This window comes from Podarcis gaigeae, assembly GCF_964106915.1.
Source record: "Podarcis gaigeae genome assembly, chromosome: 1".
NCBI lineage: Eukaryota > Metazoa > Chordata > Lepidosauria > Squamata > Lacertidae > Podarcis > Podarcis gaigeae.
In genome coordinates this window covers 89,524,720-89,539,087 of record NC_139678.1, presented here as the reverse complement: position 1 = coordinate 89,539,087, position 14,368 = coordinate 89,524,720, and the positions used below count along the sequence as shown (strand labels likewise).

Sequence of the window (14,368 nt, the reverse complement as noted above, 5' to 3'; positions counted from 1 at the left end):
GTCCAACACACCTGGCGGTCACCATGTTGGGGAAGGCAGATGCACAGTGATAGCTATAGAAATTTACTATCGATTTTAACATGATTTGGAGTGAGGTATATCTGTTTTAATGAAAGAAAGCTGATATTGTCAAAGTCCACATTCACACCATAGGTTCAAAGCGTGCTGGTATCACTTTAAACAGCCGTGGCTTCTCTCAAAGATTTATGGGAACTGTAGTTTGTTAAGGGTGCTGAGCATTGATTGGAACCCCCAACCCCACCCCAGAGCAACAATTTCCAGAACTCCCTGGGGAAAAGGATTGATTGTTTAAGCACTCTGAGAATTGTAGTTTCGTGAGAGAAACAGGGGTCTCCTAACAGCTCCTCAGTAAACTTTGACAAACTGCAGTTCCCATGATTGTTTGTTGTGCATGACTGCTCAAGTGGTATCATAATACTTTTAAAATATGGTGTGAAGGTGGCCTGAAACTCTTTTACAAATTTCACTCTACAGCCATATAAATAATAATAATAATCCTGAATTGTAGCCCTAAATCTCCCCACCTTCCACTCCCTGCTGTCACAAACAGACCTTGATTCTGCAACACAAATCTCAGATTGTAATTTATAACAAAATCAATGCTCTGGCTGGCCAGGTACAGCAACATTCAATAGAACCACTCATACTGCAACAGTTAAGTGCATGCTCAATTACTACTAATTGAGCAGTAATTCTTATTCAGGCTCATCTTTAATCTAGCAATGATAATTCAAATAATGCTTAGAACTTGGCATACTCCAGACGCTCTTGAAATGTTAATTAATTATTACTTCAGCCTGCCCTGGCAATTTTCATTTGTGTGTCACATCAGGTCCTGATTGCAAATTAAAATCCATTCCCAGTTATTGATGACAAATCTAGTAATTAACTAGGATCTAACTGTGCAGAAGAGCCAGATCTTAGGACAAGAGGCCTGCAATCTACGGAGAAAATAACTGTGTTTTGATTACGGTTATTAATATTCTTCATATACCTTGCCAAAGTCCAAACATCCGGCCCAGCGCACAGGAAAATCCATTTTCATAAGACTTTGCTTAAGGAAAGCCACAAACGGTAACACGCTCTATTAGAATCTATGTGCTGTATCATTGCACATTATGGATAAACTTTATACAATTTTTCACCTAATGTTTGAAGGAGGGGAGGTGTCATAAAACGGGAATAGAAATACTGGAATGGCTATAATCTCTTTAGATCCTTTATGTACTTCATTTACAAAAAATAATAAAAACTATAATAAAATATTTACCAGAGCTTTGCCAGTCTCAAACAGCACAAATTGAATTGCAGCGTGTCTTGCTTCAGGAATAAGCTGGTTTGATTTAACTATAAGATAAGCTGGAAACTAAAGTCAGCTTTCTTAATACACCCAGGCATGAATGGTTTTTAAAATTCAGAAGTTTAAAATAATTTTTCATTCCAGATAGGGGATAGTTTTTTTCAACATTCTCTTAACTGCAAAACTTTATACACAAACACTTAGAGAGAGAGAGCAAGAGAGAGAGAAGGATTTTCAAGCATGCCTCAGAAGAAAAGGCTTTGTTACAGTCTTCCAAAGTTGAAAAAACCCCACCACTTAAACAACACCACAGTTTTCCTCAAGATTAATTACTAGGAGTAACTACTGTGCCCTAAACCCATCTTCCCAATCACCGTGAATCACCTTGAAAGGCTATACATGAGTAGGGGTAGGATTTTTTAAAATTAGATTTTAATGTGAACCTATCTAATATGTACTTCCGAAAACAATCTACAAACTGAGACACAGCTATCCTTAGAAATTCAACTTAGAAATTCGCTTCTCCAACTTTTGCGATGCAGTTTTTCCATTAAAAAAAATGTGTAAAAATGAGTAAGTTAGGGGAAAGTGTGCATACAGAAATGCTTATATCCATGAAAATAGTCCACAAAAATAATATATACATGCAAATATTTACATGGCAAAAATGTATATACACACAAAAGAAACGACAATTCTTTGGTGTGGCCTTCTTTTTAAAAATAAATAGCAAACTGATGTGGAAATGGGGTGAACGGAATTTGAAACTGGAATGAGAAACCCAAGTTGGCTGATTCATCCATCCCTACTTACCTCAGGTTTCTTTCTGATCACACGGGTTGATGGGAAAGAGGACACATTTCTAGATAACATCAAGTCATTCTTGGTTTTCCACATGTTTTGTGACACTCTCAATGACGCTGAACAAATCTAGTAACAGCTTCCCTTTGCCCTCTCCTCATACACCCTGCGCAACTGAACGAGAGTGCAAGAGGAGCTGGCTTTACAAGAAACTTCTAATCTAGTAGCCATCACTTAAAACAAAGGTGCAGCTGCACAAACAGCTGGCACTACAGAAACATGGTCCACTTTATAAGAAGGAATTGCTGATTTGAAGCACAGTTGTATGTAAGGAGTGGCAATCAGCAGGGGATAAATGTAAAAGTCTGAAAGCTATAAATCCTAAAGAATATATGCTGGCAAGTAAATTCAATTGAAATAAATGGGACTTATTTCCAAACCGATTAAAGTACACATGCTTGTGCATCTGAACTAATTTGTTTAGCTGTAAGCAGTTAATACAACTGGCCAAAAACCCCCCTCTGCCCATCCAGATCTCCTTAATGTGTTGGAAAGTCAAGAATAGCAAACAATGTATAATCCTCTTTCATCTGCAAAGCATAGGCTGAACGTGGTTAACTGGTACAATCTGTGTGGAATTACAGCTTGCTTAGTCCATCTGACATTACTTTTCTAGGACTCAAAGTGACAAAACCAAATGACATCCGGTTGTTTTTATCAGCTTACACAACAAAATGCTTTCCTTTTCTCCTTTTCCTTCAATCTTTCCGCTGACATTCTAAGCTTTCTTTAATGCTGGGAAAGTTATTACATTATGGCTGTGCTGTACACACTTTGCTTTTTACTAACATTACCATTTTCACACATTGGGTAATGCAATACTTGTAATAAACACTTGACGTTGACATTTATATGGCGGTAATCCTATTGAATTGCTTCCAAATAAACTGAGCTATAACCTTTGTTACATGATTCAACTTATTCCTTTTGCCCATTTTTGTACATAGGGATACATAGATCCCTGAGCACAAAATAGAGCTGAGATGAAAGAGACTTCTTAGTTTTGTTATCACTTCAGTTACTGTCAAAAAGCACACAGACACACTCATTTTATAGTATGTCTTCATCTGAACCTCAAAATGTCACCCATGTTTTGTCCAATTCCTGGGTGCTAAATGTAAATGTGAAAACCCTCTTATTTCTGGTTTTCAAATTCTATGGAACTATGGACGCGGGTGGTGCTGTGGGTTAAACCACAGAGCCTAGGACTTGCCAATCAGAAGGTTAGCGGTTCAAATCCCCATGACGGAGTGAGCTCCCATTGCTAGATCCCTGCTCCTGCCAACCTAGCAGTTCAAAAGCACATCAAAGTGCAAGTAGATAAATAGGTACCGCTCCGGCGGGAAGGGAAACGGCGTTTCCGTGCACTGCTCTGGTTCGCCAGAAGCGGCTTAGTTATCCTGCCCACATGACCCGGAAACTGTACGCCGGCTCCCTCGGCCAATAAAGCGAGATGAGTGCCGCAACCCCAGAGTCGGCCACGACTGGACCTAATGGTCAGGGGTCCCTTTACCTTTACCTATGCAGTCCTGAGTTAGGCTGCAGGGCACTGTCTCATTAGCTGTCAAGAGGCCAGTAGGCATACCCTACAATGTGATGCTGTCCAAAACTGGGATGCCATCTTCTGGGTCTGCATTCCCCTGAGAATCATGTGACCCACTTGACTTCACATACACGAAAACAGTGGGGGGGGTTTTCAGGCATGGAGCCCAAAAGCAAGGTTCTCTGCAAGATTGTGGATCTGAAAAACTCTTTTTGGGATAAGATCTCAGCCTGAAACCATGGCCATTTGGGAAGAAACAAGCAGAAGGTTCATGATGTTTCGGTTATACCTTCAGAGAAGCTGAGTATAGCTGGTTTAAACTGGTTCTGTTATCTCTTTTTGTCAAGGTCATGCTGTCTATAAAAGTAAGGCCAGAAGGAGCCTGGGTTTCACTTTCTCTTTCTCTTTTCCTTCTGGTGTGATGTTCCGTACATAGTATGCTTATTATTAAGGTTTAGTCTTATTATAAGTTATTGTAAGTTTAAATTAAGTCTGCTGCAACTGGATTTCTTAGGGACAGTGCCAGTCCTTAATGTATTGGATTTGTGAACATTATGGTCATTTGCCTTCAGTAGCAGTAAAGCTCTGCTGGATGAAATACAATTTTCTCTGGTCTATTTTCGGCAATCCTGCAACATGTTTAAGTTCTTACTCTGCTAACTATACACTGGAATCTGCTCTGGATCAATATTGAGTAGAATTCTGTGACAAACATAGTTAAAGATGGGCTGATGATCAGGTTCTGGAGCAGACAGACAAGGAGCTGAGGTATTCTGCATGGCTATTTAAATGACAAGTTGCTTAGATCTAAGTATCAAGCCTGGAACAACAGTTACATAGGGCCAGTTAAGCTCTTAATGGCTCCTTGGGTAACCTGCCCCAGCTAGGCTTATGTACAGCATCACCCATTATATGGGAGGTGCTGGCTTGACAGCTGCTCTGGAGATAGAGCAAATCTCACTGAACACAGTGGGATAGACTTCTGATTGCTCATTAATGGTGGATTAAATGCAAAGGGGGGGGAAAAGACATATTGTGGCTGCTAAGGGAGAAAGGACTGATGTCGGAAGAGGAGGGTTTCCTCCCTGCTCTGGCAAGGCTCCCGAAAGCCACGGATGGACTTTAAGTTTTATTTCCTTGCAAAGGGAGAACTCTCAGTAAAACTGAGCATAATTGTGATGTTGATTGCAGCAATGAGCCAGTAGAGGGCTGGGCAGCAGAGCGGAGAAACTCAGCAAAAACAATTAACAGCTAAGGTGGGGGGGGGGGAGTTCCTGGGAGATAAAAAGTTATCAGCATGGGGTTATTGGGTGGAAAGCCTTGTGCATCTCCTTTTCCAGTGCACACAAGCATGACTTACAACTAGGGATAGACAAACCTGTCATTTTTCAGATCTTAAGTTCTCCACATTTCCACATTAGTTTACAATTTGGTTTTTTTGTTTAACTTAAAGAAGCCCTCATGAAAATTTAGTAGCATTTTAATATACACTAATACATACATTTTTGGCAAGCAATTTCCCCAACGTGATACAGTTTTGTATGTTATTTCCACTAAGAAAATATCTTCCCCCAATATAATCACTTTTGTACCCATCCTTTGATTGGAGAGCTGTGTCAGATAAGTGCACATTTTGTAGATTAGCTGCGTTTTGGTTAATATATTATTATTTATTAAATATGTCAGGGCAACCCAAAGTGGCTTATCATTTCATGCAGTGAGAATTATGTAAGTCTCCATTAACATGTGGACTGAACCAAATTTATCCTTCACCCCTACTTCAGCCCAGCACACTGTGGCTGGGGTTGTGGCTCAAGATGTCTATGACTTGGTCTCACTGGCTGGACTTGACAACAGCAACAAAAAGCTTGCCAAGCAAACCTGGAGGAGACAAGAAGTATCGGTCTGGTGCTACTGACAGAGCAGCATATGAGCCAAAGATCTGACTGATTCTGGTGCGCTTCCTCCTCATTCCTCCCATGGTGCAGCTGTGTTGCAAAAGCCACCTGGCAGACAGGATCTGGCTGTATGCCTTCAACAAGGGACAGGATCCTGGAGCACCAGAGGAGGCAGATGTTCATGTCCATGCCACAGGAACTGCCTGCTTTCTGCCACCCCTGTTATCTGCCACTGTATACAAGTGTGTTTGTGGGTTCCTCCAGGGCTGTGAGCAGTGCAGGACCCTAGACTTGACACCCAATGTAGCTTCGGCTCATAATGAAAATGGCCAGAACCATTTGTTCTTTACTCAACTGTCAATCTAATCTGCTATTTCCACGGAACATATTTCTATTATTGGTTCCTCATAGATTTTCTTTTGATCACTTATGTTCAGAATCCGCCATATGTTTGTGATCTAGACATGTCATGAATCATCAATGGGTGGGGCTGGATTGGCTTTACATCTCTCTAGAGGATGGTCTTGTTATTTTTTTTTAAATGTATAAATTTTCTACTGGCATCTGACACTATATTCTGTTCTCATATCTGATGCAGTACGAAAAAACAAAACAAAAAAGCAACAGGGAATAACAATAATTTTTAATATATTTTTTTTTGGGGGGGGGGAAGCTCTGGTTGTTAAAGTGGTATGATAGTGCTTTAGATGTATGATGCAGATAGTGTAGTAGTATTTTCTTAAATGGATTCTTCACTCTTGTTCTTTCGATGTGACACCTGACCAAATACTTCATACTGACCATTTTCTCAAGAGGGAAGCAGGGAAAGAGATAATGTGTTTATCATGCAGTTTTCCAAGGAGCTCAGGTCAGCAAAAATATTTCTCCTTTCCCCCATTTTATCCTAGCAACCAAGCGAAATAGGCTAGACTGAGAGATACTGGCCAACGGAGCTTCGTGGCTCAGTGGGAATTTGAGCCTGAGTTTCCTTTGTCCAAGACCAGCAGTCCATTTGCCACACTGTCCAAAGGTATTCTATGCTTCTATCTCGCAATCCAGCAAAGTTACTGGTGTGTGAAAGAGAGTGCAAACGTAGATCTGTGCATATTTAGTAGAGATGTGTTCAGGCCTCAAGATTCACCGTGTATCTGTGCCTTTAAAAAAAGAATTGATACATTTTTAGTTGCTCTGCCCACTCTCTACTTAGATCTGCCGTTCAGCTTCTGAGCCACTCTATATAAAAGGAGTCACTGTATTCCCCTCCCCATTCACTATAATGGGAAATCTAAATACAGATATGCCTGGTTCCTTTCCGATGTTATTGGACTACAACTCCCATCACCCTTGAATATTAATGGGAATTGTAGTCTAACTTATCTGGGCTGATGGGAGCTGTAATCCAGCAACATCTGGAAGGCAACACACTGACTACCAATGCAATAGATCAGGCATAGGCAAACTGGGCCCTCCAGATGTTTTGAGACTACAATCCCCATCATCCCTGACTACTGGTTCTGTTAGCTAGGGATGATGGGAATTGTGGTCCCAAAACATCTGGAGGGCCAAGTTTGCCTATGCCTGCAATAGATTATTTGCATCAAATTGTTTTGTTTTATAGAGAGTCATTATCCACTATTTAATAATAATAATAATAATAATTTTTTATTTATACCCCGCCCTCCCCAGCCAAGGCCGGGCTCAGAGCGGCTTACAAGCAATAATAAAAACAAGATGAATGATTACAAACTTAAAAACAAAAATAAAACACAACAATTAAAATAATGGAACATTAAAATATTAAAATGTAGCCTCATCACAGGAGGAGAAGGAAAAGAAGGGGAAAAAAGAGAGAGAGGGGGGGGGAAGGGAGGGAATCAAACTGGCTCCAAGCCAAAGGCCAGGCGGAACAACTCTGTCTTACAGGCCCTGCGGAAAGAAATCAGATCCTGTTTGTTTCTTCTGTAAGCCATTTTAGGACCCAGTTGGCCAAATGTACCAGTAGGTAGAAATATGAGAACAAATACAGAGGAATAAATGAGTATGTGGATGTTCTGGGATGAATGAGTACTTGTGCATTGAGGCTGGATATTCTAACACTCCACCATAAGCATCAGCTGCTGTTTTAGACAAGGTTCTATAGCTACATCCTGCCTGAGAACCACAGTCTCTGTCAGAAGTAGACCTCCAGAGAGACTTAAACATCCAGCCTTTATGAACTTCTCACTACAACTACTGAAACAGAATATCAGTGAGCGCCATAGTAACAAATGAAGTTGGGACAAATGTTTGGGCTGATAGAAAATACAATCTCCTATAAGTGAGATTGGCAATAACTGGTACTTTATATTATTCGACATGTCATTACTCTTAAAAGAAGCCCCCTAAATGTTTCCATTTCCAAACTCATCTCAGTCGAAAACAGGGTAGGAGGGTAAATGAGAGTCATCTACAGTTCATCTCCAAAGCTGCAGCACTTGTAATGAAATTTTCTTCTTCTCCATTCCATTTCCTGATGAAATGATAGGACGGGTTCACAACGAGAGAGAGAGAGATGTTTACGAGGAGCAAAACATAATACAAATATAAGTCATGAATGCTGAGTGCAGCTAATATCCACATGAGGGACGGGGGACAGAATGTTAAGCAAGTGTTATTTCACAATCTAGGGCAGTTAATTTACAGAGTCATATGAGCTACAATTCACACTGAGAAGACCCCAGCGCATCTGCACGATTAACTTGTATCAATATTTTTTATCGGCGTTCAACATTCATTCCTCTTTGGGGCTTGATTTCTTAATTCCTCTCTTTCCCTCCTAGCTACCTGAGTGATAAGCAACACATTTGCTAAACACTCACATCGTTGGCTTTATCTTTCCAGAACTACAACCGGATGTTTATCTTCTGAGAGAAACCTGCCTTTCATTTATTTTTGCCAAAACACTGGGGCTGCCTTTGCGGCAACTGTCACTGCAATTATCATTCCGGGCGTCTGGAGATAGCGATTTTCCTATTTACACTTCACGGCTGGTCCTTGTGAAGTTTCATAAATGAACTCGGTGGTTACATTATTATTTGATAGACTCATCACCAGCTTCCTGATTGTAGCCATCAAAATATGCAATAAATATATCCCCTAGAGGGATGGGAAGAGGCGATTGGAAGCTATGGCATTGTGTGACTTTTGATTGTTCCGTTTCATTTCCTTAAATTGGAAGAAACAAATATAAGCTCATTATGAGTTTCCCCTCCCCTTCCTCTGTTTCCCCCCTCATATTATGGAAATAAAGTGATTTATAAAGCAGTCAGCAATAAAGGGGAAAATATTCTCAGGGTAAATAGGAGCTTGCAGAATTTCACTGTTAAGTGGAAACAGTTCATTGGAAAGATTCCACGCATCACTAGAAATGGCCAGATCAGTCCAGTCCCGCCCCCCCCTCCCGTATTGTCTATTTCACATGTTGTTCATTTAGCCATACCATTTCCACAAAACATGTTTCTAAATGCATTTTATCCTAAAACTTCCTTTTTTACGCATTAAATTGACAACTGTACTGCAGCATTTGGAGAAGTACAAAAATCCAACAGATAATTATGTTGGGATCTGGGAGGTGAGAATTAGGTCAGTTTGCTTAGATATGTGGTCCTAATAAAATCCTCCTTGAGTCTTACTCGTTATGCATAGTCTGGGCATTTCACTTTTCCAATGAGATCATTGTTTATTATATAGAAGCCCATGGCCCAAGCTTTGGTTACTTAGAGCAAAATCAATATGCAGATTTTAACATCTCAGCAATGCATGCTCACCTTCACTCTTTGCCCATTCTCTCATGCAGTTTTCTTTCCCCCACTCAAACTCCTGATTTTTGTTTTCTTGTCATCCTTTCATTCTCTTGGACTATACCTTCTTCCCTGGCTTCTTTCATCCATCCAGTCTTAGGACTTCCACCAACCCAGATCCTATCTAGTCACATCACTTGTGCCAGTTACTGCCAGAGACTTCACAGGTAGGTGAACAGTGGCAGTGGGAGAAGATTTGAAGGTTCATAGGTGTGTAGGAGGTGCAAGACCTTGTTGCACGACTGATTACGGTACTTAATTGGGGCTGCAACTGGGTTTGATTTTACTGGTGATGCAGCTCAGAATAACCCAAGTGAGTTCCTGATCATGGCAGGAAATGGCACAGTTATAGATCAAATGCATGCTGGGTCTTCTTTGGAGGGTTGGGGAAAATCCTAGAACAGATGGGTTGGGGAAGTCCTCTGATTGCACAGGTAGAAGTCCTTGTATGGATAGGTCAATTGTGTTGGATAAATTCAACATGTTGTGTTTTTCTTGTCCTTTGTAACAGGCAAATTTACTTTGAACCTACTGACTCTTGTAAATAAGAACTCCCCCTCCATTTTTAAAGTTTAATGAAGGAACGCATGCTCCATGTAGTTCAGCTGGGAAACCTGTATTTTGGTGTGGCCGGAGCTTTTCCCTTCATAGCCGTTTTCTCACTCTTGATATCTACAGCTGTGTGCTCATCTATTTTACCTCTTTTGGTGTAACTCTTTGTGATGGAGGTATTGGAGTGGGTGCTTTGAAGTGTTGGCTTTTGTTTTTCTACCTTTGCTGGAAATGTTTTTTCCCTCCTGCTCTTTCAGAGCAAAGGCTTGTCAATGGCCCCCTGGCAAGACTTTCATTTGTGGAGGAAAGTATTTTGATGAATGACCCCTTTTTTCTTTGTTTGAACCTTGTAGGTAAAAGTTCCTGGTGGTATATATATCCAGCAATTCTTTATATGGTGTTTGCTTTCTCTCCAGCTACATCCTCTATTTTTAAGGTGTATTTTGCTGAACGTTGTTCTCTTTCTTAGCTGCATTGTACTTTTTGAGTTCAGACCAACAGTAATAAGTTCAGGCAACAACAACAAAAATTATTTGACATGTTGTTCTTTAAACCCAAGTCAAAATGCCCTCTTGGTCAGGGCAACTTTTTCTACTGGTTTAAGGGTTTCTTGGGTCAAACACTTCCCCAGAAATACATGTTTATGACAAGTACCTACACTAGCCTTCTGCAACCTGGCACCCTCCAGATCTCTTGGATGACAACTCCCGTCAATCACAGCTAGGACTGTAAATAGTCAGGGATGGTGGACATTGCCATTCAAAATGTCCGGATGGCTCCAGGTTAGGGAAAGCTGTCCTATGCAGATGATTAAACATGCCTAGTATAATGGAAAATAAAAAGTAACATTGTCTCTTCTTCCTTCCTTTTTCATTTCCAATTTTTTTTACGGAGTAAAGAACAGGGATATGCAAGGCCTCCCCCCTCACCCAACCCACCAATGGTTTAGACCGATTCAGAACCAATTCAGAACTCAAATCCATTCAAAATTCAGGAATTCAAAACTTCAGTCCTCCTATTGACTTGCTGTAGGAAAGCTAAATGGCTCTACTTTTTCTGCTTTTTCACTAGTTCCATCAAATTTGGAGACATGGCAGTCCCTCATGAGAATAATAATGCTGCAAAATATGAGGTTTTTTGTCGTAGTCATCTTTGAAGTTTGCTTTTCTGAACCATTTTTTAAAGCCTGTACAGTCAATTGAATGCTCAATCCTATCAATTCTCATGTTCCTGTTTAGCCTGTTCCATGGAAATTTCTTTGAAAATAATAATCTGAAGGGTCCTATCCCATCTCCCAGGCAGCTAAGTCAAAGAAAAACAAGACACCATAGCCAGACAGACACTAAGTGCTACTCTGGAACACAGAGATGTAGGCAAGCAGAACAGCAGCAGGTGGCTGAGTCCCTGGAAGACAGCCTTGTTAGGTGGGCATAATAGCCCCCTTAGCAGTGGGGAGTGTCTCCCGAGTTGAAATACTGTGTTGAAAGGCTGCAAGGTGGGCAAGTGGAGGGTGATAGCAGCAGGTAGGCCACAGAAGCAGGCTGCTAGGTGGGCAAGCAAAGCGCTCATTGGCCAGCTGCAGTGAAAGAGCAGAGGGCAGTGCCGGGATGCATCTCAAAACTGGTCCCACACAATGCACTATATCTTCTGTGATGAACCATACTGCTTGCCTTCAACCCTACTGGTTGGCTTAATCTGAAACACAGTTTTACAGCTTAGCCTCCAAACCAATCTTAGTGCAAATCTATGCATTATGCAAAGTAATAATGAAGAACTGATTTCATGCAGAGTACTTTTTTAATACAATAAGTTATCTCCCAATACCAGTGCTCTTTTTTTCTAGAAAAATTGGTGCTGGAACTCACCACAAACTTCTCTCTCGTTCTCTTAGAATGGCAATGATGCCCACCTAAGAGATGCTGGAATGGAGTTCTGGTGAGTTCTGGATGGGAAAAAGCCCTGTCCAATACACATATACAGTGGTACCTTGGTTGTCAAATGGCTTGTTTCCTGAACAAACTGGCTTCCGAACGTCGCAAACCCAGAAGTTAGTGTTCCAGTTTGCGAAAGTTTTTTGGAAGCCGAACGTCCGACATGGCTTCCACAGCTTTGCTTGTCAGAATTAGAAGACGTGTCATGGGAAATTTAAAATATCCCAGGAAGAGATAAAGTTTTGGTGCAAAAGGTTTAAATCATTGTAGTGATACAGGCATTGTGGCATAAAGAACCTGGAATGTGCAAAGCTCTTTTGTGTGATCACAGCTTGTGATTCATCAAAATCATGACTGATTTCAAAGTGCTCACCGGAAACTTTGGGTCAAGAGTTGGAAGTGATTTAAGCACAACGTGGAACCCCAAATTCCAATTTGAAAAGATTTGTTGGCAAGTCTAGAAAACTTGGAGACCCAGAATTCCCCATTTCAGAAGCTAAACACAACCTTCCCTGCATTTGTAGTTCTTTTCTGATTTCTTACAGTCTTCATTGCATCAGAGTCAAAGGAAAAAGCATTCAGGAAAGAGACACATTCATTTCAGCACATTTGTTGTGTTCATTTGCTGTGTTTCATAAACCTGCTGCTTCAGAAATGGCAGATGCACCACTGCTTCTGGAAAGTCAAGATGTTTGTTTGTTTGGGGATGGATTATATTTTTTTTTACACCACTGATTTTAATTGTTTGTTTTCTTTACTGTAATGAAATAAGAAGATAATGAGTTCTTCATTGTTCACTAATTGTCTGCTAAGGATGAGACACAGTCAGCCAACTGTAAATTGCTGCTTTACTGTAATGTTTGGGTATTGCAGCGCAAATAGTCACAAATACATCTGTTCCCGCACAAAGTCAAATGTTTTGTTATGAAAATAAGCTGATGTAGGGAGCAATTACAAAAAATAACCATGATGACTTTTGTTGATTAGAATTTGGTGCATTTTCAGAGCTCAGAAACATTCTGCATCTCACAAGCTAAGCAAAAGCCAGGCTAAATTACAGGTTCTTTCTCCACAATATTCTATTTAAATGGTTGGCTTGAAGATAAGAGTTGGCTATAATAGAAGCTAAGAAATCTAAGTAACAATGTGATGCAAAATGACACAGCTTGTTTAAGCTTACACTCCCTTTGCTTATCCCAAGCAGCTAAAAATAAACACTGAATAGGCTTTTTAAAAATTGCATGCTATGTTAACATGCAATTTCCTGGCATGTCAACCTTAGCCTTTCGTGTATGCAGCTTAAGACATATGCATATGCATCCAGTATCCATGGTGGCATTGGGTCCACCAGACATTGGTGCTGATCTACACTCAATGTTTATAACATTAAGGAAGAATTAAGGAAGGATTTTCAAAATGTAATGGTCACATTACTTTTGCTTGTAACGTTAATAATGCATTATTAAAATGTGACACCAGAGGGTGCTGCAGAGCAACCAGGAACCAGCAGAAAGGGAAACTGTGTTGTTGCAGAAGAAACAAGGTAGGAACATTTTAAATTTACCAGCATGCCCTGTGACATTTTGGAACGATATATCTACTATGGTTATAATGATGTTTAAAAGGTCAGTGTAGATCCAGCCCTAGTTTCTGCATGGCTAAGCCCTGCATGGCTTTTTCAAGCAACTTCTCACATTATATAGCTCACATAGCACCGATAGGATGGTACCTCAACATAATAGACATTAATTTCATAATCTGGACAGCCCACACTGAGCACCAACTCACATTATCTAGAGATGAGTAATAATGGTCTCCCAAAACTCTCTACACTATTAAAGGTAAAGGTAAAGGTACCCCTGCCCGTACGGGCCAGTCTTGACAGACTCTGGGGTTGTGCGCCCATCTCACTTAAGAGGCCAGGGGCCAGCGCTGTCCGGAGACACTTCCGGGTCACGTGGTCAGCGTGACAAAGCTGCATCTGGCGAGCCAGAGCCGCACACGGAAACGCCGTTTACCTTCCCGCTAGTAAGCGGTCCCTATTTATCTACTTGCACCCGGAGGTGCTTTCGAACTGCTAGGTTGGCAGGCGCTGGGACCGAGCAGCGGGAGCGCACCCCGCCGCAGGGATTTGAACCGCCAACCTTTCGATCGGCAAGTCCTAGGCGCTAAGGCTTTAACCCACAGCGCCACCTGCGTCCCCTCTACACTATTAGTGGGTACCAAAATGGGATAGGGACATTTTACCAAATATACTCTCAGAGGGGAGGTGAAACTCTCCAACAGCTTTATTAGAAAACTCTTTTAGAAGAGAAATTTAACAAAATTAAATCTGGATGCACAGTTTGCATCCAAAATTTATAGATGGTAGAATTGGGGCAGCCAGGATCCAGCTGTTCAGGAGGGACTGGGGGGGGGGGAGA

General features: G+C 41.0%; 2 long non-coding RNA genes across 2 annotated transcripts in view; one reads left to right on the top strand and one right to left on the bottom strand.

The window, feature by feature from the left end:
• The window catches only part of LOC310853083, an 84,159-nt gene extending 81,927 nt beyond the window's left edge, over nt 1-2,232 (bottom strand). The window contains exon 1 of the long non-coding RNA XR_014568529.1: nt 2,135-2,232. This is a non-coding gene — a long non-coding RNA (uncharacterized lncRNA). The remainder of the gene's footprint in view (nt 1-2,134) is intronic.
• LOC310825486 overlaps nt 1-14,368 on the top strand; it is a 632,470-nt gene that overhangs the window by 201,774 nt on the left and 416,328 nt on the right. The window lies entirely within an intron of this gene.